This window comes from Macaca thibetana, chromosome 1, assembly GCF_024542745.1.
Source record: "Macaca thibetana thibetana isolate TM-01 chromosome 1, ASM2454274v1, whole genome shotgun sequence".
Classification (NCBI taxonomy): domain Eukaryota; kingdom Metazoa; phylum Chordata; class Mammalia; order Primates; family Cercopithecidae; genus Macaca; species Macaca thibetana.
The window spans coordinates 89,995,780-90,021,969 of record NC_065578.1 but is presented as its reverse complement, the minus strand read 5'-3'; the positions used below and the strand labels follow the sequence as shown (position 1 = coordinate 90,021,969).

The 26,190-nt window shown below is 41.7% G+C and overlaps 1 long non-coding RNA gene across 1 annotated transcript in view; it reads left to right on the top strand.

Moving 5' to 3' along the window:
• The first annotated feature begins 5,906 nt into the window (after window positions 1-5,906).
• The window catches only part of LOC126963974 (uncharacterized), a 41,917-nt gene continuing 21,633 nt past the window's right edge, over window positions 5,907-26,190 (top strand). Inside the window, exons 1-2 of the long non-coding RNA XR_007729270.1 lie at window positions 5,907-5,935; window positions 25,087-25,180. This is a non-coding gene — a long non-coding RNA (uncharacterized LOC126963974). The remainder of the gene's footprint in view (window positions 5,936-25,086; window positions 25,181-26,190) is intronic.

Here is a 26,190-nt window from a genome sequence, read left to right as displayed (position 1 = left end):
GGAAGGAGAAAATGGAATAAACACAGGCCTGGTGTGGGGGTGGTATTTCCACCCAGTGAATTCTCATCATGGGAGAATACCACTAAGGTGTACAGCCAAGTAGGAAACTGAGAAAGGAACATTGTTAATTACACTCCAGTGCTGTTTATTTGAGAGTTTCTGTTCAGAGACAATCGGAGTGACTTCCCAGGAAGGGAGAAGGAAACTATTTTTCGTGGCGGGTAGAGTTGTTGTTAGGAAAGCTTCAAGGAGGTACTTTGGGCACAGTCTTCTTCACACAACCAAAACGGCTCTGGTGACTGCGGGATCACATGACATTATGAGGGAACGCTTGACTCCATTACATTTGCTTCAGATTCCCTTTCAAACATTAATTGCCTGAATTTCCCTGGTCAAGTGAAAAAAAAAAAATAAGCATACACACATTTATCATGTGATTGTTTTATTACTTTGGCTGCACTTCTTCCAGATGTGTTTCTGTTCAGGTTATATATTCTAGCACACACTGCCCCCATGTGCGGTGAGGAGCAGACCCCTTACACTCTCCTTAGGGTGATTTATGACCAATACATATTGAGGACTTGTGTGCTGCAGCCTGTACTGAGCTCTTCATAAACATTCTCTCCACCTGATCCCCACATGACCGTGTGAAGTCGGTAATGTTCTTTTTAGTCCTAATTTACAGGGAAATTGAGTAAGAGGAAGGTTGAGTAACTTGCTCAAGATTATTCAGCTGGTGAGCAGATCCTGACCTGGTCTATCTACAAAGCACTGCTCCTTCACTGCTGTTCTCTACACCTGCTGGCTGAAGATGTTCTATACTTGAGCTTCTCCCAGCATGAATTAGTGGCCTATAGTCAGTAGTTCCTACATGTGGCATTTCTAGGAAAGGGAACTCTATCCCTATCCCTAGAACAAGCCCTAGGTTACACTTGGATCCAGGCCTACTTTGAGAGATTGTTGCCACTGAAGGGGACAGCCTACTAAAGACACAGCTCTAGCTTCAAAATCGGAGAGATCAGCTTTCAATTTTGGTTTTCATATTTACTAGCTGTGTGATCTAAGCCAAATAATTTGACTTGTGTGAACTTCAGCAACCCAGCACTATATTTAACATGGAAAGAGCTAAAAAGTCATTAGGGATATATGAATCCTAGACTATACTTAGACTCTGTGCTTCTAAAAATCCGACTCCTCTGGGGAGTGGGAAGTGAGAATACAATGAGTGTGTCTGGGAGAAAGATATAACAGAGTTGATAAAAAGTGGGCAATAGTGATGCTACCCAACTCTCCTAAGCATATATCACCAGTAGATCATAGCACCATTTTGTAATGAGTCTGGTTTCAGTGTCAGAATTCTTCTCAAGAGTTCCAAGTAGTTCAATGGAGTTGGTGCTCAAGAAGAATCCTATTTATTATCCCATGCATAGGGATATCAAAATAGGGTCTGCTCATAGGGAGGAGTAAAATAATAAGGTGAAGGATCTGAAAAAGAAGAAAAGAAGTGAAACTGTGAAACTTGAACATGACTTTATCTCGTTTTGTTTTTTATGATTTAAAAAGTAATCCTTCTCACATTAATAAAAGTGGATTTCATAGTAGGAGTGGCATCCTCAGTTGGAAACTAACTTTGGTGACTACTTTACATAGATTATCACTTGTGAGCAGTAAAACAGCCCAGGAAGGGAAGATTAGTAGCCCCATGATACAACTGAGGAAACTGAGGCTCAGAAAAGTAGAGTAACTTGGCCAATACCACATAATTATCGAGTGTACCATCTGGCACCAAATGTGGTCCTCTTTCCACACACCATCCCAGGACCATGCAACACTGAGTTCTAGGCCTTTTGCAGTTAACTCAAACCCATCTATTTTCCCCTGGCTTCCCAGGGTTCCCAGTGGCTGGGCCCACTGATCTCTCTACCTGCCATGGGACATAGAGCCAAGGGGTTTGAGACAGTGTTCCCTGCAAAGTATTGCAGGAAATTTGATACTAGAAAAAGGTCACTTACTGTAATTCCACTTAAAATGGGTTCTCAAGTTCTCCCGTATTAAAAAAAAAAAAGAGGTTGGACTCGAACCTTATCTTGAAAATGAAACTAAAATTTATGAAAATAGGTGCTCTAGGAATTAAATCTGGGGTAACTGTGTAATTCACGAATGAATGAATAATAAACAGTAAGTCTAACCTGAGGACTTAACTTTTTTATTTTTATAGATTTAGAGGGGACATGCACATTTTGTTACTGGATATTTGTGTAATGGTGAAGTAACTGTAATTTGAGGAAACAAATTACCTCAAGTCTTAGTGGCATAAAACAATAAAGTATTATGCTTACAGATCTGTGGGTCAGGAACTCAACCTGGGCAAAGCACGTGACTCTGTGGCTCTTCACCATCACTTTCGTTGATGTTAAGAAATCTTACCTACTTAGCTTTGTAACTGTAGGAACTCTGATCATGAGTATTTCTCTTAGGAATTTCCCCTGACTTCAGCTCTACCTCTTCCCTCCCTGACTGCAGTGTCTCATCCCTGTGCACTGCACTTTGGGGTTATTTCTCCTTCCGTAAACTTAGTTCTGCCCCTTGCCTCTGGCTATGCTCTGTGCCATCAGCTAGCCTTCATTCTGTTTCTGGCATATGTCTTGACCCCTATGGCCCTGCTTTGTTTAAGGCAGTTCTCCCTGGGGCCTGGACCCTGCCATAGGACCGACCCAATAGGTTGAACCTGTCCCCTATGGAGAGATGGCCTTGGCCCTGTCTGCCAACCTGGGCTCTGAGTCATTCCCTTGTTTTCCTCTTCCTGTTCGCACCTCACATATTGGGGCACTTTGCTCGAATGAGCTCAAGGAAGGAAAACACCTAGTCCCACGGCTGACTCACAATGGGCACTAAATAAATGCTACAATTCCCTTGCTCAGTGAGGCACCTGACTGAAAATAGCCACATTCCCTGGACACTGGGTCTTGACCACTTACGAGAACCCATTCTGTCTATGCTCCCTGTGCCTCCAGCTCATCCAGTGTGTTGATTTTTAAATCAGCCTTTCCCCTCATAGTGTCTGCATTACTACTGAGAGGTCTGCTGAACCTAATCACAGATCTTCCTCAGACATCTTGAAACGAATGTCTAAAGAGCCCAGAACAATTTCACACTAAAATTCTCTTTTACTCAACAAAGATACATTGATATTCAGGCGCTGGGTTTCTGAGGTTCCAGGCCTAGACTAGAGGCTAGCGATACTGTGGTGAATATAGTTCCAGCCTTGCCTCTCCTGTTAGCCTTCAACTCTTGCTGGCCAGGCACCGGGTGGCTCACGCTTGTAATCCCAGCGCTTTGAGAGGCCAAGGCGGGTGGATCACTTGAGGTCAGGAGTTTGAGACCACCTGACCAACATGGTGAAACCCCATCTCTACTCAAAATACAAAAAATTAGGTGGGTGTGGTGGCATGCACCTGTAATCCCAGCAACTCGGGAGGCTGAGGCAGGAGAATCACTTGAATCTGGGAGGTGGATGTTGAAGTGAGCCGAGATCTTGCCACTGCACTCCAGCCTGGGCCACAAAGTGAGAGTCCACCTCAAACAACGAACAAACAAAAAAACCTCTTGGCTCCCCCATTTCAGGAAGCCATGCACAGTTCCTACCCAGGGTGCACCCTCTCCACTCCTATACTCTGCCGTCTTCGGCCAGTCCTGTTTTCCACTCCTGTTCTAGTTGCTTTCCTGTGTCTTCTGTTGGACATCCATGCAAGAGAAGCGTGTGTCTTCTCCCCACTCCTCTGAATCAGTGCTGGGATGATATTCCTTTAGAGCTCCACTGTTCCTTTCCAAAGTTTCTAAAGTCCTCAGGTGAGAGTCGAGTAAGAGACACTTGAGACTTCAAAAGGTGGGAGAGTGGGAAGGAAGTCAAGGATGAGAAATTACGTATTGGGTACTGATATGGTTTGGCTCTGTGTCCCCACACAAATCTCATCTTGAATTGTAATTCCACGTGTAATCCCCACATGTCAAGGGAGGGAAGTGATTGGATTATGGGGGCAGTTTCCCCCATGCTGTTCTCATGATAGTGAGTCTCAAGAGATCTGATGGATCTGCAAGTGGCAGTTTTTCCTGTGCTCACACTTCTCTCTCCTGCTGCCTTGTGAAGAAGGTGTCTGCTTTCCCTTCTGCCATGACTGTAAGTTTCCTGAGGCCCCCCTGCTCCCTGCCATGTGGAACTGTGAATCAATTAAACCTCCTTTGTTTATAAATTACCCAGTCTCAGGTAGTATCTTTATAGCAGTGTGAAAATGGACTAATACAGGTACAATGTACACTTCTTGAATGATGGTTACACTAAAAGCCCAGACTTCACCACTACACATATATCCAGTAACAAAACTGTGCATGTACCCTCTAAATCTACAAAAATAAAAAGTCCTCAAGTTCAACTTACTGTTTATCATTCATTCATTCATTCATTCATTCGTTCACCTATCCAACATATGTTGTACTCTGCCTACAGAACACATTGTAGGGGCTCTAAGTGAGACTGAGTTTGAGGTCTGGCTGTTCCACTTACTGGCTAGGGGATCTTGGGAAAGTTGTTTTTCTTCTCTGGACATCAGTTACCTCATTTATAAAATATGGGTAGTAATATCACTTACTTCACAGGGCTATTACAAGGACTGAGTTAAGTCATGTAAAGTGCTTAGAGTAACACTTTACACATAGACATTCTCAACAAGCATTTGCTGCTGCTGCTACTGTAACTCCTTCTACTACCATTATTATTACTACTGAGTGCCAGCAGTAGGCAAGGATACAGTGGTGAACATACAGAGACAGTCAAACAAGCAAACACAAGAAAGAAGGATGAAGAATGTAGTCAGTTTAATACCTGGTGCTACAGTGCATAGTGAGAGGAAATTTCAGAATCACCTGGAAGGCTTGTTGGAACACAGATTGCTGGGCTCTACTGTATTAGTATCTTATTGCTGCAGTAACAAATTATCACAGACTGGGTGGCTTAAAACAACAACAATTTGTTATCTTATAGTTATGGAGGTCAGAAGTCTAAAGTGGGTCTCACTCGACAAAAGTCAAGATTTTGACAGAGCTGTATTCCTTTCTGGAGACTCTAGGGGAATCTGTTTTCTTGCCTTTTCTGGCTTCTAGAAGCTGCCTGCATTCTTTGGCTAGTGGCCTCCTTCCATCCTCAAAGCCAGCAGTGGCTGATCAAGTCTTTCTCATGGTGTTATCTTTCTGATTCTGACCCTTCCATCTCCCTCTTCCCCATTATGGACCCTTTTGATAACATTAGGCCCACCTGGATAATCCAGGATAAACTCTTTATTTTAAAATCAGCTGATCACTCATCTTAATTCCATCTGCAACCTTAATTCCTTTTTGCTATGTAGCATAGCATACTCACAGGTCCCAGGGAATAGGACATAGACATCTGGGGGCAAGAGACAAGGTTGTGCCTACCACTTCTACTCTTAGAGTTTTTTTTATTTAGTATGTTTGTGGAGGGGCCTAGGAATTTGCATTTCTAACAAGTTCTCAGATGATGCTGATGCTAATGATCCAGGAACACACTTGGGGAACAATTGGCAATATGGTTTGGATTTGTACCTGCTCAAGTCTCACGTCAAATTGTAATCCCCAATGTTGGAAAAGGGGTCTGGTGGGAGGTGATTGGGTCATGAGGGCAGATTTCCTTCTTGCAGGTCTCATGATAGTGAGTGAGTTCTCATGAGATTTGGTTGTTTTAAAGTGTATAGCACTTCCCCTTACTCTCTCTCTCTCCTGCTCCAGCCGTGTGAAGATGTACCTGCTTCCCCTTCCATCGTGATTGAAAGTTTCCTGAGGCCTCCTCAGCTATGCTTCCTATACGACCTGCAGAACAGTGAGCCAATTAAACCTCTTTTCATTATGAATTACCCAGTCTCAGGTATTTTTTCTTTCTTTCTTTTTTTTTTTTTTTTTAAGAGATGAAGTGTTGCTGTGCCACTCAGGATAGAGTGTAGTGGTGCAATGTCGGCTCACTGCAACCTCCACCTCCCGGGTTCAAGCAATTCGTCTGCCTCAGCCTCCTGAGTAGCTGGGATTACAGGCGCACGCCACCACACCTGGCTAATTTTTTTTTTTTTTTTGTATTTTTAGTAGAGATGAGGTTTCGCCATGTTGGCCGGACTGATCTCGAACTCCTGACCTCGTGATCCACCCACCTCGGCCTCCCAAAGTGTTGGGATTGCAGGCAAGAGCCACTGCACCTGGTCTTGGGTATTTATTTATAGCAGTGTAAGAATGGAGTAATACAATTGATTTAGAAACTCTGTTCACTTAACATTTTAATTCATTCAGTTCTATGTGCCCAACACTATAGCAGATGCTGGGGATGGTGCCTGCCAATTTAAAAAAGCCCATAATCTAGCAAAGGGAGCAAACAATTTCAATTTGGTATAATATACACTCTAAGAGTGTAAGTGGAAAGTGCTAAGTGTGCAAAGTGCTAAGCATTCCTAGAAGACAGAGCAACTAACAGGGGCAAGGGAGGCTTCACAGTATAGGCGACATTGGATATTAAAAAATAAGAAGGACTTTGGGAGGCCGTGGTGGGTGGATCACAAGCTCAACCTGATCAAGACCATCCTGGCCAAACTGGTGAAACCCCATCTCTACCAAAAATACAAAAATTAGCTGGGTGTTGTGGCATGTGCCTGTAGTCCCAGCTACTTGGGAGGCCGAGGCAGGAGAATTGCTTGAACGCAGGAGGTGGAGGTTGCAGTGAGCCGAGATCACGCCACTGCACTCCAGCCTGGCAACAAAGTGAGACTCTGTCTCAAAAAAAAAAAAAAAAAAAAAAAAAAAAAAAATTAGATAAATAAAATAAATAAATAAAAAACAAGGAGGAGATTTCTAGAGAGTTGAGGGGGGTAGAATATTGCAGGTATTGGGAATACCATATGAAAAACAGCATGACGTGTGTAGGGAAGGGGGAGTAGCTCTATGTAGTTGAAGTGGATAGTTCATTGCAGTAGGAGAAAATTTGGTAGATGATACTAGAAAAATAACATATGCCACATTAAGGAATAGAATGGGCCTGTCTGAGTTGCCTGCCCAGCCCACACTGTCTTCTCTGAGAACATTCTTCCCTACAGCTTCCGCTGAAGATGTGGGCCTCCACCGCTGTCACGTTTTGTCCATATAACCTCACCCCTTCATGGTCACAGCCAATTGAGCATTTGACCCAAGAGCTAAGCCAATCAGATTTTCTTTCTCAATAATTTGTTCTGAGAGATATGATGGTTAGGTAGGCTTGGATTAAGAATGTGTATAGGGGGCCATGTGCATTAAATGAACAAGCAGAGAGAGACAGGGTGGGAAAGTCTTCAGGAGAGTGGGGTAAAGTCAAAGAAACACGCAGAGGTAAGATATTGAAGGCAGTGAGAGAGAAGCCAGCACATGGGGGACTCTGTTCCTGACAACTCCCCTGCTGCCTGGCTGTACTTCTTGCTTCATGAGAATCCCCTATTTCCTGATAATAAACCTTCTTTTTCTTAAAATGAGATGGAGTACTTTTTTTTTCCAAAGGGTTTAGATTTTTATCTTGGCAGAAATGAGCCAGTGGAAGCGTATAAGGCAAAGGAATAACCAATTTGCATTTCAGAAGATCTCTGGTTGCAGAAGAGGGTCAGGGCAGCAGATGAAAGGCTCTGCATTGGCCTGGGCAACAGAGGGGGACAGTCTAAACTCAGGTAGCAGCATAGATGTGAGGAAGGGGTGACTCTGAGAGATACTTGGGGGGTAGAATTGATAGGACCTAATATTTTGGGTTGTATGAAGTCGAGGTTGGAAGGAGTTAAGGACAGTCCTCCATTTTCAGCTTGATGAATTGAAATAATTGAAAAGCTGTTAACAAAGAAAGTGAAGACAGAATCACATTTTGGAAGAAAGATATTAAACTCAGTTGAAGACACATGTTATGTTTGAGGAGCCTATGGCAATATCCAGTAGGCACTGACACTTTATACCTGCAGGTTAAAAGGGGGTTAGAATAAAGATGAATATAGGTGGTATTCCTTTGACTACATTAGATTTTGGAAAGAATTTAACATGAGAAGGAAGAAAAGAAAAGAGACAACAGAAACATTAACATTGACGAGCCAGAGGACAGACACCAGCCAGCCAAGGAACCTGAGGAGCAATGGCCAGAGGAGTAGAAGGAGGCAGGAGAGAGCGAATGCAGGCAGTAAGGGAGGGGAGTTTTAAGCAGGAGAAAATAGCCATACAGGGCAAATTGTGCAATAAAGTTAAGTAAGATGACAGCTGAAAGTTCATAGTATTTGATATTTGATCCATTGTTGTCTTTAAAGAGAGTAGTTCCATCAAAAGGGAGATGGCAGAAGTAAGATGAGGTCATCTTGGGTGAGGAGTGACTGGTTGGTAAGGAAGTAGCCAAGGCTAGTGATAATGACCCTTTCTGGAAGTTTGGATGTGAAGGAAAGGAGACACCTAGGCTGAAGCTTAAGGATGAAGAGAGATATTGTAGGATTATTACAAAACTGACCCTAATTCCCCATCCCTCCCTGAATCCACATCCTTTGTGATGTGACTTTGCAGCTCCTCCCATCAAAAGGTAGAGCCTATTTCCTTGCCCCTTGGTTGGACTTGTGAATTGTTTTTGTCAATAAAATGAGGAAGAATTGGTGTTGTGCCAATTCAAGAGGTCTTGTATTTCTGCTTTCTCTCTCTCTCTCTTTCTCTCTCTGCCTCTTGAAATCCTGCCCAGCAACCATGAGAACAAGCCTGAGCTAAACTGCTGGATGATAAGCGACCAGTGTCCCAGTCACCGACTTCACCATAACTAATAACCTGCTTAATTGTCAGGCATGCGAGTGAGCTCACCCTTGACCAGCCTGCCCTAGCTGACCCCTCCAGCTGACTGCACCCTCTTGAGGGTGTGTAGTCACTGTTTCAGGCACAGCTGAAGTCAATAGAGACCAATTGAGCCTGGCCCAGATGACTTATCAATTTGTGAATAAAGTTCTTTCTGTTTGAAACCACTGTTTTGGGGTGTTTTGCTTTTACATCAGTAGGTTACTGATTGAAGAGATTGTTGGAAGATTTTTATAATTTTGCATTAGCATGGAGGAGATTTGAACATGTTTGCACATATGGGGAAAAGATAGATTTAAGATTCAAGAAAGAGGGGTAAGTGATGGGAGAAAGAGATGAGACCAAAAGCTCAGATGGAAGATTAGCCTGGGAAAAGACAGAGTGCCTCTTTTGCTTTCAAGATAAGAGAACAAAGTAGGGATGGGAGCAGACATCCTGGACTGAAATTCAGCTCATCACTAGGGCTGTGGCTCTCAACTGTGAACATGGTGGTGGTTTCTCTAGCTGTATCTTGGGACATGCTCACATGTAACATCCAACCAAAAATTTACGCTCCAAACTCATGCATTTCCACATCTGTCAAAGCTAAAAGGGGCATCTGAGACAGATTTCCTTTTGTTTTCACTGGTGTGTCAAATGCCACAGTGACAGCAAAGGAATAATCTTCAGTTTGTGTATAATGAGGTCTGAAATTTCCGTCTCCACATATTGATCATGAATCTTATTTCACTAGATAAACTGACAGCAGAGTCTCAGGTACTTAAACAAAATTTTGAAAAAAAATCAACATTGCCACCCACATCTATGGCTTTTTTTTTTTTTCCTACTGTCACTTTCATGTTTCAGTTATTTTGTCTATATGCACTCATTTCCAGTTTTTTCTGGATTCCTCAATAATCAAATCTTTCCTCAATCCTACATATACGCTCCTACATCCTTAAAAATATGATTTAATGGAAAGACAACTGGTTTGGCAGGCAGAAAAACTGAGTTCTAGTCTTAACTCTGCTGTTAACTGGCAAAATTATCTAGGCCAAGTCACTTAACCTCAGTTTTCTTATCTGAAAAATTTATTCCTCCAATAGGTATTTATTGAGCAGGCATTATGTGCCAGACACTATTTGAAGGGCTTAGGATATATCAGTGAAAAAAACAAGGCCTCTGCCCTCAGGGAGCTTACATTCTAGAGGAATCAGACCATGAAAAACATATGCAAAAGACAGGATAATTATATTACATAACTGCAGGTGCAAAGTGTTATGAAAAAATTAAAAATAAAGTGGGAGTTGGGACAGGTTGCAGGTCAGGAGAGACCTCTGAGGAGGTGACTAGAAGGAGGGGAAAGGGTTACCATGAGGGTGTCTGGAGGAAGAATGTTCCAGAAAAAATTCCTGACAGTGTTTCTTCAGTTTTTTTCCCCTTTAGACTCCATTTATGCTTGTTTACCTCAGTGAAGATTTACAATATGTACGACCATTAGGCCAATCTTGTATACTATTCCATACATTTCTTTGAATAGCCAACAAATGACCAACTATCCCCTCTAGAGCAAGACCCATGGGTCCTAGGTACAAGAGCCTGTTGCCTTGTATTTACTTTCAGGGACTTCTGTATGGCATTTTCCACTGGAAAGGTCAGGTTTATATTATGTCAAACATCACCTGAGGATTGCCTATGCACCTTTCCACCTTGCACAGGGTAGCTAAAGCAGGCAAATATATTTTTAAAAAGACACAGCTCTTGAGAAAGTCACTACTGTTTCTGCAAACGTCTAATGTGCCAGATGCTTTACATTCTTTATCTCCCCTGATCATCACAACACGCCTGCCTCCCTCTAATGCTAATGAGGTTAGCAGTTTTCTAACTTTACAGATGAGAACATGGAAGTTCAGAGAGTTTCAGAAACTTACCTGTAGTCACATAGCTAGTAAGTTTCAAAGCCGGGATTTGATTCCCAAGTGTGCGTTCTTTCCACTATCCCACACTGCTTCTTTTGTTTTTGAAGACTCTTTGATTTAGCTGGGAAACCAGATGCATACGTATATGAGACAATCAGAGAGTCATTTTAAGGCAAGTAGCACAGTGGTTAGGAGCTTGGGCTCTGCAGTCAGGCAGCCGGGGATCAAATTCCAACTCTGCTACAACACTGTGTGATCATAGGTAAGCTCCTTAACTTTTCTGAGCCTCTATTTCTTTATTTATAAATATGGATCATATGAGGATACATCTGATAAAGTTGTTGGGAGGATTCAATGAAATAATACATGTAAAGTGCTTAGCATGGCATCTCTTATATAATTGCTCATATCCTTTGCCCACACATGAAAAAAAGCTCATCATCACAGTCCATCAGAGAAATGCAAATCAAAACCACAATGAGATACCATCTCACACCAGTTAGAATGGCGATCACTAAAAAGTCAGGAAACAACAGGTGCTGGAGAGGATGTGGAGAAATAGGAACACTTTTACACTGTTGGTGGGACTGTAAACTAGTTCAACCATTGTGGAAGACAGTGTGGCGATTCCTCATGGATCTAGAACTAGAAATACCATTTGATCCAGCCATCCCATTACTGGGTATATACCCAAAGGATTATAAATCATGCTGCTATAAAGACACATGCACACATATGTTTATTGTGGCACTATTCACAATAGCAAAGACTTGGAACCAACCCAAATGTCCATCAATGATAGACTGGATTAAGAAAATGTGGCACATAGACACCATGGAATACTATGCAGCCACCAAAAAGGATGAGTTCATGTCCTTTGCAGGGACAAGGATGAAGCTGGAAACCATCATTCTGAGCAAACTATTGCAAGGACAAAAAACCAAACACTGCATGTTCTCACTCATAGGTGGGAATTGAACAGTGAGAACACTTGGACACAGGAAGGGGAACATCACACACCGGGGCCTGTCATGCGGTTGGGGGAGGGGGGAGGGATAGCATTAGGAGATATACCTAATGTAAATGACGAGTCATTGGGTGCAGCACACCAACATGGCACATGTATACATATGTAACAAACCTGCAGGTTGTGCACATGTATCCTATAATTTAAAGTAAAATAAAAATAATAATAATAATTACTAATATATGTTAACAGTTATTCTCATATATTGTTGATACATTTTTTAAAAGTATATATACATATAACGATATCTCTGGAAGGTTCAGAAGGAGACAAAAGGAACTGGTCACAGAGTGCCTGTGAGCTGGGAGCTAGGGAGCTGGGACAAGAGCACAAATTACTTTTCACTTTGATTATTTGTATACCCTGTGTACATTTAAATGTTGGGCCACCTGATATTACTTATTTAAATTAACAATTATAAAATGTTTAAGAAGTACTGTTGTTATTATCATTGGAAGGAATTTGGAATAAAGAAGCTATTAGTTGGATAGACTCATTTGGAGATTTCTTGATGGTGATGAATTGGACAGGAAGCAGGTACAGAATTTTGATGACAGAATAAAGACCTGTGAGGTGTTTTCAGTGGAAGGTTCTAGCAAAGTAGAGCATAAAGGTGGAAATGACTAGTTGGTGAATGGGATCCATCCGATTGTTTGGTGTTGTGGAGACAATGAATCCAGCCAATAGATGAGAGTGAGGGTGCTTTCCAAATACCTGTAGTAGAAAAGAGAGGATGTAAGTGAGAAATTGGCAGAAACACTCCACCTCAAATACAAAAATTGAGAAAGAACAGTTCTGGAAAAAGATTGCCAGTTGAGGCCAATTCCACGAGCCCTGCTGCCTGAATTATTCTGGTTCATCAATCCAAATTGAGCTGGAGGAACCTTTGACATCCCCCTCTCTCTGCCCGCAGGTCGGCTGCCTCCAATCCTGAGGTCATCACTCATCAAGAGGGGATAATCCCAGGGACAGCAGGATCTGCTTCGTTACTTGGATTTAGGAGCCAGAAACCCATCAGGCAACTAAATAGTAACAATGACCCACCATTAAACACACTGAGAGAAGAGCACGATGAGGAGTTTGTACAAGAAGAAGCCAGGAGCACTTGCTGACAATGCCTACAGAGACGCAGGCTTCTGTGAGCGCTGCCTGTTGAACTGCAGTAAAAATAGATCCCCTTCCCCAGAGATGCTTGGATGTGGGCACGATATCAGTTCAGACAACGGTCAATGCATGGACTTAATAGAGTGAAAAGACTTTGGACTGTGAAGTCAGAGAACCTGGGTCTGAACTATTATTCTTCTACGTCTTTGTAGTATGCTTTCACCACATTGAAAATTGTCTGAGCCTCAATTCTTTTATCTGCAAAATGGAGCTAATACCTACACAGGGGCTTTTAAGAGAATAAAATGCAACAGTGTTTGAAAAAGCAATATACTCCCCTTTATGGAAAAAGAGCCTGTAAAGGAACCAATACAATGGCCGGGTGTGGTGACGCACATCTGTAATCCCAGCACTTTGGGAGGCCGAGGCGGGTGGATTGCCTGAGCTCAGGAGTTTGAGACCAGCCTGGGCAACATGGTGAAACCCCGACTCTACTAAAATACAAAAGATTAGCCAGTTGTGGTGGTGTGCACCTGTAATCCCAGCTACTTGGGAGGCTGAGGCAGGAGAATTGCTGGAACCTGGGAGGCAGAGGTTGCAGTGAGCCAAGATCGCACCACTGTACTCCAGCCTGGGTGACAAGAGACTCTGTCTCAAACATAAATAAATGAATAAATACATAAATACAAAATAAATACAATAAAGGAACCAATGCACCAAAGGCTGCTCTCAACATTTTCCCTGCTCCTAGGCACTCAATATCAGAACATAGACTTCTTTCTTTTGCTCAGATACCAGGGATAAGAAATGAGAGAGAGAGAAATGCGGAAAGACAGGAAACCAGATTCTGGCTATCAGAGGAAAAAAATCACTCTAAATAATTTTCAGACAATGTTGCTCTCCTTTCTCAAACACTGGGGCCACAGGCATTATGCCAAAGGAGATAGCAGCCTGGCAGATATTTTAAACTGATTCTGAAACTGAACGACAGGCCATTTGCACCATATGCCACTGACACGTTAATCTAGGAAAGGATGCTAGGCACCTGGGGAAATCCATGCTGAAATGCCATTTAGGCAGGACATACCAACTCCAGTGGCAGAGGTTCATCAAAATACAGGCAGGGTGGCCAAGAAGATAGAAGTGGAAAGCAGGAGTGAAGGGCACATGCAGTGTCCAATGCACAAAACGTGTTCCGAGTTGCAGACACTTCATTGTGCTTCTAGGAGAGCTGCAGATTCAGCAAGACATTAAAACTGGGTATTTGCAGTCTGGACAAACGAGTATCTGCTACTTTTGCATCAGTTATTCTACATGGCCTCCAACCCTGTGACCCTTCTATCCATTGGCAAATACTGGGCGATGCTCCAGTTCACCAAAATGGCCTCCTTTAATCCTGCAGTTTCATTGTAAAAAGCCCAAGCAAGCGGCTGCCGAGTGACTCTAGTAGTTGCTCCAGTGTCAGACTTTCCAGGATCCAATTTGGTGGGAGCACTCTGGGCCTTTGGTCTCCCTCTACCCTTTGCCAGGCGCTGTTTCTTGGTTACTTTGAGCAGTAATGAGCTTCTCCACCCCAGCATGAGGACAGGCTCACAGCCAGCACATGAAAAGGGCTGTGCTCATGTGTGGCAAACTACTCTATTTCATGGGCAGCTCACACGTCTGTCTTTTTTTTTTTTTCCCCTTCTTCTGTGATGCAACTATAGTAATGATTTTTGAAAGTAGGAATAAGGCAGAACTATGGCTTTCTGGGGTAAAAAAAAAAAAGTCACACAGCAGTAAAATTGCAGCAGATATCATCAAAGAAGCTCAGAATAAAATGCTCACCCATTCTTGTCATTGGCTCAAATGATTTTCCAGGAGCAAAAGGATCATTCTGACAGGCATCTTAATAAACAAATAGAATCATTACCTTTGTTATTTCCCTCCAGGCAAATGAGGCTTAAAAAATCAGCACTTCCTGTTAATGTTAGTTATTTTTCATCGTCAGAGGAATCTGAAAGATCACAAAAATAAGATTAGGCCACCAAAGAATGTGGATGAATAATTCAGAGTTGTCGTTAAGCGTGGGCTCTGGAATCAGCTTTTGGTTCAGATCCAGAGCTCTGTCCCTTACCCTCTGATGACCATTGGCAGTTTACTCAACCTCTACCCCCAGTCTCTGTTTCTTCATACAGAAACTTGTATGAATAACTTATACAGAATAATGCCACCTGTACCTTGTAAAGAGTAACTTCACCTGCCAAGGTTGTTAAGAGAATTAAAAGAGAAGGTATGTGTGTAGCAAGGAGCACATTTCCTAGTACATGATCTGGGTACCTATGTTAAAATGATAGGCCTGATCTTGGAAACCACATGTCACTTATGTGTTTTAATGTAGAGAGATTGTTTCTATGAATTCTTAGCAAAGGCTAAATATGCGTTCAAATGAGAAAATCATAGGCATTTTCTGAGCATTCACCACTACACCCAAGAAGTAGAAGAGTTAGTTTTTGCTCAGGAGTAGCTTAAAGTCAACCCTAAAGAACAGTAATACCACTCTTAATCCAAGACCTGATGTTCAGCAACCCCATGCCTTTACCTTATGTACCCAGAAACACCATCTTAAATGAGATCTAAACATGCTACCACAGTAGTGTCCTAACTGATCTCCCTGCACCCCTCCTGGACTTCATATAGCCAATCCACAGAGCAGCAGAGGGCTCTATATAATGCAAAATAAATCATATGATCTCAGAATCCACTGATGGCTCCCTACCTCACACAAAATGGGACCCAAAGTCCTCCTTCTACCTGCAAAGCCCGTCATGGTTTGAGCCCCGTTGTCTTCCTGATCACTTCTCTTCCTGCTTCCCTCCTTTGCTCGCCCCCTTCTAGCCATACTACCCTCCTCAAACACACCAAGCATGCTCTCACTTCAGAACATCTGGACTGCTACTTTCTCTCTCTGGAATGCTCTTGTCCTATGTACTCATCTGGCTTGCTCCTTTACTTCATTTAGGTTTCTGCTCGAATGTCCCCTAATCAGAGAAAGCTTCCTTGACCATTCTTTTTAAATAGTCACCCAATCCTGCTATTCTCCATCTCCCTAATCTGCTTTATTTTTCTTCACAGAGCCTTCAAGACTTCATAAAGGAAGGTTAATGTGATGAGGTCCAGTCCTCACTGCTACAACTGATCCCAATGCCATAATTAGCATTTGTCACCTTCATCTTCCACCCCATTCTAGTTTTGTCTTTACCAACACCTCAGCTGGTCTAGGGTGCCTCCCAGCAACCTAGGAGTCATCGAAGAGTGACTCAGACCTTCACTCACAAGGGGACTGGGTTGCGTTAGCCCCTGTGGGCTGAGGTTGCTGCGGTTGCCGATTTACAGTTATCAGTGGGCATTGGAGTTACCACCAAGAGATGCCCCATTGAATCCCTGGGTCCTAGACGTACTCCCTTCTGCCCTATCACCTCCACTGTTTAATAGCAACCCTATTTCCTTATAGGAATCGGGGTCAATTGCTTCATAAACATTTCACAAGTGGATCATTGAGAATGATGGTGAAAAGAACCAATCTTATTTCCACCAGTTGATTCCTGGACCCATATATTATAGCTAGTAGAGAATCAGCACTGTTTGTTCTGTGCATATACTGCATGTTGGAGGATACAGTTCAACCTCATAGGGTATTATGCCCAAGCTAGCACATTAACTAGGCTGTTCCATTATTCTACTAGGCTGGCTGCCTCTGGGTGAAGAAGTACATTGTAAGACCAATCAATCCCATGATCATGTGCCCATTGTCACAACCCTCTTACCATCAAATGAATCCCTTAGTCTGAGGCATAGTTGCGTGGAATCCCATTTCAGTAAAGAACACATTCCACAAGTCCTCAGATATCAGTGTCAGCAACAGCACTGATGTCAGGGAAGGCAAAACCGTATCCAACTAGGTGTCAGTTCTAATAATGGAATTAGGTGTGATGTCATCAACTTGCTGCCAAGTGCCTGGCTAGTATCTCTGAGGATGGTGCCTTATCTATGCCAGCCTGTCCTCTGGCAAGAAAAATATTCAGCAATGACAGGAGCTATATCAGCCCTGGTGAGAAGGACTTGATACTGTTGTGTCCATGCCTAGTCTCTACTCCTGTCACTAGGGCCATGCCATTAATGAGCCAATTGCAAAAGTACTGGAATGGCAAAGGAGAGACACTGACATCCAGAAGACAAGTCATCCTGTCTACTTGGTTGTTGATGCTCTATTGATTCACTATGGTGGATGCTCATGAGCATTAACATAGGATTTAAAAAATCCTCACCCTTTATGCCTATCCTCATAGGTCCATCCATATGCCTTGGCCCCGTACTTCCTTATAGAAAAAGCCAATAAAAGCGGACATTAGAAAGCTGGTCATTATTGTAGGCCTCTGAAAGTGACTCAGAGTTTTCTGCCCAAGGGCCAGAGAGGGCAGCTCTACCCACCAGATCCTATCTTTATTAGTCAAGGGTTGCCCCAAGGAATGTTAATTCTCTCGAATGTCTAGGTTTGCATATGTATGAGTGCTGAGGAAATTCCAGCAGACATCTATTTAGGTTAGAAAAACTCAGGCTAGAGAGTGGAACAGATTCACAGTGCAGCTGAGACAAGATCTTTATCTGGTTATACCTGGGCATAGCTGCTTGCTGCAGCAAAAGTTGGAAAAAAAAGGTGGGTTAAGAGGATATGAGGTGAAGCCTAAGAGGTGTCTGATATACCTTCAAAACCTGGGAAGGCAGGTATGACTGTGAGAAAGTGTTAAATTATGTATTTCAGCTAATTAGATAACAGGGTATTTAAAAATATATGCTAATTGTATGGTGCTCTCAACAAAGGCAAGAGTTGTTAGCGAAGGAAGAGATCAATTGGGCTAGAGTTGGCAGGAAAGGAGCTGGTGTCTTGAGCCATGGCTGGTGGGGAGCTGAGGACTCTGAGTAGAGTCCCTCCTTGTTAAGGAAGGTGAAATGATAATGCCCTGGAGAAGAGGTGGAGTCAAGGACAGGACAGATAGACTGCCTTCTATAAGACAGACTGCTGTCTTTGTTGTGATACAGTGTAGTACATGGCTAAATAAACATGCTTTGGAGTAAGACAGGTCTGTTTTGAATCCTGGCTCTACTGCTTGGGTAAGTTCCTTAACCTCCTCACACTTTAGTTTCCTCATTTGTCTAATGAAAACAGTGCCGACTTCATAGATTTATAATGAGGATTCAATTAATTAATTTACATAAAACACTTAAAATAGTGCCTGGTGCATCATAAGCCCTAGTAAAGATGAGCTATTACTATTATCAGGGAAAGTACAAACAATGGCTTTTTAAAAGCGAAAGGAAACCTAACTAGAACAAAATTATAAGAATAGGAAACACTAGGCAGTAAAGGGAAAACAGATAAATCATATTTTCATACAGCACAAAGTAAGTGACTGTAAGGAAAGTTCTACAAAAAGTATTCAGTTGTGTCCTGCAAAAAGTGCCCGGAGATGCCTGAGGCATCTCGGAGACACTCAGCAGAAATTCCTTTTAGCCTCAGTGCAAAGAAAACTAATCAAACAATAATGGCCATGTTGACATGAGAAAAAGCAGTGGCAAAAAACCTGTTGGTAGCTCGTCTTCTTTTGGAATCTATAGGACATATGGGTAGCTCGGGCCTTACGTCATTTCTCCAGTGTATGGCCGGATTAGCCAGGCAAATGCAATCTGCCTCCACATCAGAAGGAGAATATTTCCAGGCAGAAAGGGCTGCAGCTGTCACTGACAAACTCCAGGCATCCTGGGGATAGAATCGTTTGCCGTAGCCAAGTTTTTTGGGGGAAAACTACTTCTCTTCTTACCTGAGCTGCCTACTAGTATTCCTTTGCTCATAATTTGTATGAACAGAACAATTGTGTTGATGATTCCATGCACTGAACAAGGTTGAGAGAATATCAAAGCATTTGGGCATTGGTTTGACAAGTTATCCAAAATATCACGAAGAGTTTCTTTTTTGGTCTTCTGCCTTCAAGGTGCACCCTCTCCAATGCTAAAGTTCTTTGTGAATCTGCCTTGGCAATTAGCATGAAGGCATAAATGACCTTTGGCAATCATTAGCTCCTTAATCATCATCTGCCTTCCCTTTATTCTCCAACAGATCCTGACCCACTTCATTTTTGTGTTACAAAAACCTTCCATTATTTTCTAAGTTCAAAGGATCTTCTTTAAATTTTTTTCTTTTATTATAAAAGTAATACTCGCTTATTGGGAAAAACAATCAGAGAATTTAGAAGGTTGCAAAGTGAAAAGTGAAAGAGTCCCTCCCCACTTGACCAAGAAACACCCCCACTCCACTCCCTGCAGGTTCACCATTGACAACAGTGAGTTGGGTATGCTTCCAGACAGTCCCCTTTTTCCAAAGGGGATTGTACCCCCTCCACAGAACTCACAGGTATTGTTCCTTTGCAACTTACTTTTTTATTGAACAACATTGGGAATATCTTTTCATGTGTTCATATAGATTTACCTCATTATTTTTGACGAGTAAATGTATTCTATTGTGGGGTTTATCAGGAATTGCTAACAAATCCCTGATTAATGAGATACTTAAAGATATTCCCAATTTTTCTGTTACAAATCATTCTGATATGAACACCCATATATACATAATTGTGTACTTGTGAAAGTGCATGTCTAGAATAAATTCTTACAAGACTATTTTGCTAAATTTCATGGTGTGTACACTTAACATTTTGACACATATCGCTAAAATTTGAACCAATTTACGCTCCCATTAGCAGTGTGTGAGAGTGTCTGTGATTCCACTCCCTCCCAAGGTTCCCGAGTCTCCTGACAAAGTAGCCTGGGATTTGAAATCAGACAGACAGGTTTCTGAATTCTGGCTCTGTCATTTATTAGCCCTGTGACCACTTTTAAATTAGTAGGCCCCTTGGGGCCTCAGTTTTTTCTCCTATGAAATGGAAAAAAACAAACAAACAAACAAAACCAACCTTCTGTAACTGCTATAATAGTTCAGTGAAATGATGCAATTGAAGGACCTAGTACATTGCCTGCCAGACGGTAGCCACTCAGCACGAGCCATTTCCCTTAACTTCAATTTCCTAATGTGATATTCTGGTTTATACCTGCTTCTCACTGGGGTGTCTCCTCTTGCTGGTATGCCCTTTTCTTACAGTGAGGTAACAAGAGTCACATATGCTGGAGTTTGATAATCAGTTTTTTTTTTTTTTTTTTTTGAGACAGGGTCTCACTCTGCCACCCAGGCTGGAGTGTAGTGGTGCCATCATGGTTCACTGCAGCTTCAACTTCCTGGGCTCAAGTGATCCTCCCGCCTCAGCCTCCAGAGTAGCTGGCTGGGACTACAGGTGCATGCTACCACCCCCGGCTCCTTTTTATTTTATTTTATTATTTTTTGTAAAGAAGGAGTTTCACTTTGTTGCCCAGGCTGATCATGCGCTCCTGGGCTCAAGCGTCCTCCCATCTTGGCCCCCCGAAATGCTGGGATTACAGGTGTGAGCCATTGAGCTGGCCAATAATCATTTTCTTTTTTTATTTCATCTGCTTTTGCATGTCATTAGAGAGGTGATGACACTTCTCTGAGGCATTATTTCTGGGAATTTGAGTATTCTTTGCTAATTGGTTCCAGAACTAATAAGTTAACTGCCAGATTCCTTTTGTATCATTTTGTACAAATTCACCAACCCTAAAAGATTATAGAGACTTTGGCAAAGAAGTGACTTTTGTGGGTTGTAGGGTGACTGAAGTTTCTCCTTCAGAAAAAGATTCCTGAAGTCTTCCTTATAGAAGATTATATATAACCCCCACCAGTCCCATGACCTACCACCGGTCACAGACAAAAATATCAAAAAATTACTGGCAGCTTCTATTTATTCTCAACTGATGTAAGCTCAAACAGTACAATTCAATCATTGGGTGACGCTTATAACTACCTCATAGTATGTGCATTCACTGAGTAAGTCCACAGTTTTTTCTGGTTTCCGAGTTTCTAACCTGAGCCATTGAAGACTAGGGGATTGTAGCTTAGCTGATTCACTTCCCAGCAGCTCCACCCTATTTTTATAATTAGATTTTATGATGATGATCTGAGGAACTAAAGACAAGACCACCCCAACCAGGGTCCATTAACTTATGAGAAAGGATTTTACCTAGTGAAGAAGTGGTGAAAGCAGACACATTCAAAGACGCTTTCTTCTCCATGCAGTCTTTCTTCTTCAGGGATCTTTCCCAATTGCTAGAAAGTAATTCAGCTCACAAAGCTCAGATGGTACCATGTTGTGGGGAATGAGATGTGATGCTCTCTGCAGCAAGGCCACCCTAAAGTTCAGAAGATATGTGTGAGCTTTGACTGCAAGGAGATTTTAGTTTTAGCATGAAAAGCCAATATCAGATCATTGGAATTTATTTTCCACTTAAGTTTGCCCATCTGCTCCAGGAAATCTGATTTAAATATATTTTATCAGAAGCTTTCCACAGACACCAAGTTACCTAGCAACTCCAAGTTGCCGTTAGTGAGTTGTTTCCAACATAAAGAGAGTTCAGAACTTGGGGATGATGTGTTTTTAGCCTTCAAAGTTTATGAAGCAAGAATTAAATATTGAAACTGCCATTCTCACTCTGCATGAATGTAGAACCCATTTAAATTACATAGAGTCTTGGGGGCTGTATTTCTAAAGAGAAATTTTTAATTAACCTACATGACCATAAATGTAAATGAAATAGTTCTGTTTAATTTGCAATAACCAATCCAAATGCAGCATTGCTCAGGTTTAATTTAAGATCTTTAACAAAATCTAAATTAGTGCTTTGCATTTTGTGCTTGCTTTGGTAAGTCAAAAAGATTGAGTATTTCTAGACCTTGGCAAATATATCCCTTAGCTCCATTATAAGGATATGGGCTTAGACCTGTAGATGGTGAGTTGAGCACACGCAGAAACATCACTATTCTCCAAACACATAGGAATGATAGATACAATATTAAATATATATGTATATATAAATGCATAGCCACAATCTAAAACAAAAAAGGAAAATCTTTATGGATCACAAACAGAAAGGAAAACCCAGTGGTTAGCAAGAACTGAAGCTGCACACAGCACATGGGGAGCCCAGAGTGAATAAGGTCACCAAGGTTGGAGTCTTAACACCAGCTTGGGGACCAGCACCTAATACCTGCAGCATGTGATAGGAAACTGGGACCAGGCTCTCCACATGAAGCGAGAAGCCAAAGTCTCTTTAGCATGTTTATGAACAGGAACGAAAATCACTTTGCTCATTACCCAAGGTTGTAACCAGAAATATACTATTTGCAATGTTCAGCTAAATTATTATTCAAGAATGAAGATGAAATAATCATATTTTCAGATAGACAAAGACTCTGAAAACTTACAATCCTCAGATTCTCACAAATCTAATACCCAAATCTAAATGTAACTAGATAGTACAATAATATTAACTATAATATTATCAATAATTTTTTACATAAAACAAGTTAGAACTAAAATTCTAAACAATTACGTGGATTTTAACTGGGGTGGATAATTTTGGGGACAGACATATTATTCTGAGGTTTTTATCTTGTTTGGAAAGACAGTAGAATCTGATTCCATTTAGATACTTCCAAAAATATTAATATAAGTGCCTCTGTAGAATTGTAAAGTATGTGAGCTGTATTTCTGACTGAGGTCTTGAAGTCTAGGATACCAGCTCATGTTAAGGAGACAATATTGAGGAAACATGGAACAAAAATGATTTTCTATCAGAACAAAGCAAAAGTAGGAGACAGAATAGTGACTTCAGATCTATAGAGAAGCTAAATTATCAGTAACAGAAGAGATTTTGAGACAACAGGATGAAAAGGCCTAGGGGAAAGCATGGGGTTACTGAGGTGACATGCTGCAGCTTGGTCAGCTGGAGTCAAGCATACCTTTCAGTAGTCTTCCTAAGGCAGTGGTTCCCAAGCTTTTTCTTCTAAAGACCCCTTTACACTCTTAAAAATTTTAGTGAGGACTCCAAAGAGCTCTTTGTGGGCATATTAGTCTGTTCTCATGCTACTAATAAAGATACACCTGAGACTAAATAATTTATGAAGGAAACAAGTTTAATGGACTCACAGTTCTGCGTGGCTGGAAAGGCCTCACAATCATGGTAGAAGACAAAGGAAGAGCAAAGGGACATCTTACATGGCAGCAGGCAAGAAAGTGTGTGCAGGAGAACTGCCTTTTTTTTTTTAAATTATACTTTAAGTTCTAGGGTACATGTGTACAACGTGCAGGTTTGTTACATATGTATACATGTGCCATGTTGGTTTGCTGCACCCATTAATTCGTCATTTACATTAGGTATTTCTCCTAATGCTATCCTTCCACCATCCCCCAACCCCACGACAGAACCCATTGTATGATGTTCCCCTTCCTGTGTCCAAGTGTTTTCGTTGTTCAATTCCAACATATGAGGAGAACATGTGGTGTTTGGTTTTTTGTCCTTGCGATAGTTTGCTCAGAATGATGGTTTCCAGCTTCATCTATGTCTCTACAAAGGACATGAACTCATCCTTTTTTATGGCTACATAGTAGTATTCCATGGTATATATGTGCCACATTTTCTTAATCCAGTCTATCATTGATGGACATTTGGGTTGGTTCCAAGTCTTTGCTATTGTGAATAGTGCCGTAATAAACATACATGTGCATGTGTCTTTATAGCAGCGTGATTTAAAATCCTTTGGGTATGTACCCAGTAATAGGATGGCTGGGTCAAATGGTATTTCTAGTTCTAGATCCTTGAGGAATCGCCACACTGTCTTCCACAATGGTTGAACTAGTTTACAGTCCCACCAACAGTGTAAAAGCGTTCCTATTTCTCCACATCCTCTCCAGCACCTGTTGTTTCCTGATTTTTTAATGATTGCTATTCTAACTGGTATGAGATGGTATCTCACTGTGGTTTTGATTTGCATTTCTCTGATGGCCAGTAATGATGAGCATTTAGTCATGTGTTCGTTGGCTGCATAAATGTCTTCTTTTGAGAAGTGTCTATTCATATCCTTTGTCCACTTTTTGATGGAGTTGTTTGATTTTTTTCTTGTAAATTTGTTTAAGTTCTTTGTAGATTCTGGATATTAGCCCTTTGTCAGATGGGTAGATTGCAAAAATTTTCTCCCATTCTGTAGGTTGCGTGAGAACTGCCCTTTTATAAAACCATCAGATCTCATGAGACTTATTCACTATCAGGAGATCATCATGGGGAAAAACCTACCCCCATGATTCAATTACCTCCCACCTGGTCCCTCCCACAACATGTGGGGATTATGGGAGCTACAATTCAAGGTGAGATTTGAGTGGAGACACAGCCAAACCATATCAGTGGGCTAATGTGAGATAGATAGATAGATAGATAGATAGATAGATAGATAGAGATATTTATCATGTTAGAAGCTAAAACTGGGAACATTTAAAAACTCAATTAATACAAAAGGACACATTTCATGCACTGTCAGAATAAGGATGTCATCACATCACCTGATCTCTGAAAAACTCCTCTGTAAACGTTATGTCAGAATAAGAGAGAAAAAGATAAATAAAATCTTGATTGGATCTGAAAATAGTTTTGACCTCACAGACCCCTGTGAAATAGTCTGGAGGATCCCCAGGGATCCCAGACCTTATTTTGAGAGCCCCAGTTCTAAGGGATAGAACATACCGTATGCCTGTTCAATGTCAACCCGTATGTGCCCTTTAAGGTTGGCCTCCATCTGACTAAGCTCTGGGTGAGTGTTTCTACTCTGGCCCTTTTCTGAACTCACAGAACTCATTGCCAGAAACACACGGGTTGCTTATTTAGACCCTCTTTGATAGTCTTGTTTTGTTTTATAATTCAATTTTTAAATAAATGTATGTCTTTTTAATTTGATCAGAATTTCTGGAGGGTAAGGCATGAATATTCTAGTTCTTTTTTTCCCAAAGGAATTAATATGGGATACTATGAAGTTAGTAAGAATTAATGGTGATTATAATGGCTCTGGATTTATTAATTAGTTGTAACTATAATGGCAACTCTTAAAATGATTTAGCAAATTATTTTATCATAGATCAACAAGGCGACAGGAATCAAATTGAATCTGGTCTCTTTCTATTCCAGATGGTCAATAACATTAGAGTGCAGCCAGTCTCCAAGGCCAGAAACAATGGAGTCATGTGCAGGTCCTACTTCTCTGTTCCCATCTGATTGGCTGGTAAATTCTGTCATTTTACTGTGGAACTGTCCTCTGGGGTGGTCCTTTCCTCCGATTCCTAGTGTCACTTCCTCAGTCAAGTTTTCAGCACTTCTTGCCTTGAGTATAGGAGCAGCCTCCTTATTAGAGCTCCGGGGCCTGACCCTCATCTCTTCTTATTCCAGTACATGTGCCTTACAGTCACTGCTCATTTTCCTGAAAGCAGGCTTGATCTCGGTATTCTTCCTGTGTAAAAATCACCTATGACAACAAAGTCTATTTGACTGGATGCCAGGGTATATCAGGTTTTACTTTTCTAATACAGTTGGCTAAAGGGTGGTCTTCAGAGTGGATGCTCTGGTCTCGTGTGGCCCTGGGCCAACAGCCAGGATAAGATTACCTAATTACACAGTCAAAAGATAGAGTCTACCTGGGATGTATAGGCTACATGACAGAAAAAAATTCTGGATTTCTTCAAAGTGGAATCTGGAAGAGCAGACTGCCCCCAGCCACTGCAGATTGTGCTAAAGTGTTTCTTTTTCCATGCCAACTCACTCTATACTTCTACTTTGCCTCTGGAAGAATTTCCTAGCATAGCACCTACCACAAGAACTATACCAGTGGTTCTCAATGAGGAGCAATTTTGTCCCCAGGAGACACTTGGCAATGCCTAGAGACATTTTTGGTTGTCACGAGTTGGGGGTGAGAGCCACTGGCATCTAGTGAGCAGATGGCAGGGATGCTGCTGAACATGCTACAATGCACTGGCCATGCCCCCACAATAAAGAATTATCTGGCCCAACATGTCAGTAGTGCTAAGGTTGGGGAACCCTGAGAGGCACAATATAGCTTTAGTAATATATGTAATAATTTCTCTATATAGTGTTCCTGAGTAGCTTATAGGAGTATCTTTTCCATAACCATTTGCAACCCCAGATCATTGCCCAAATGGAGTCAGCCTCTCATATGCCTACACAATAAAGCTCAGACTCTCAGAACTGATGTTCGAACCCCTTCCAGATGTACTCCTG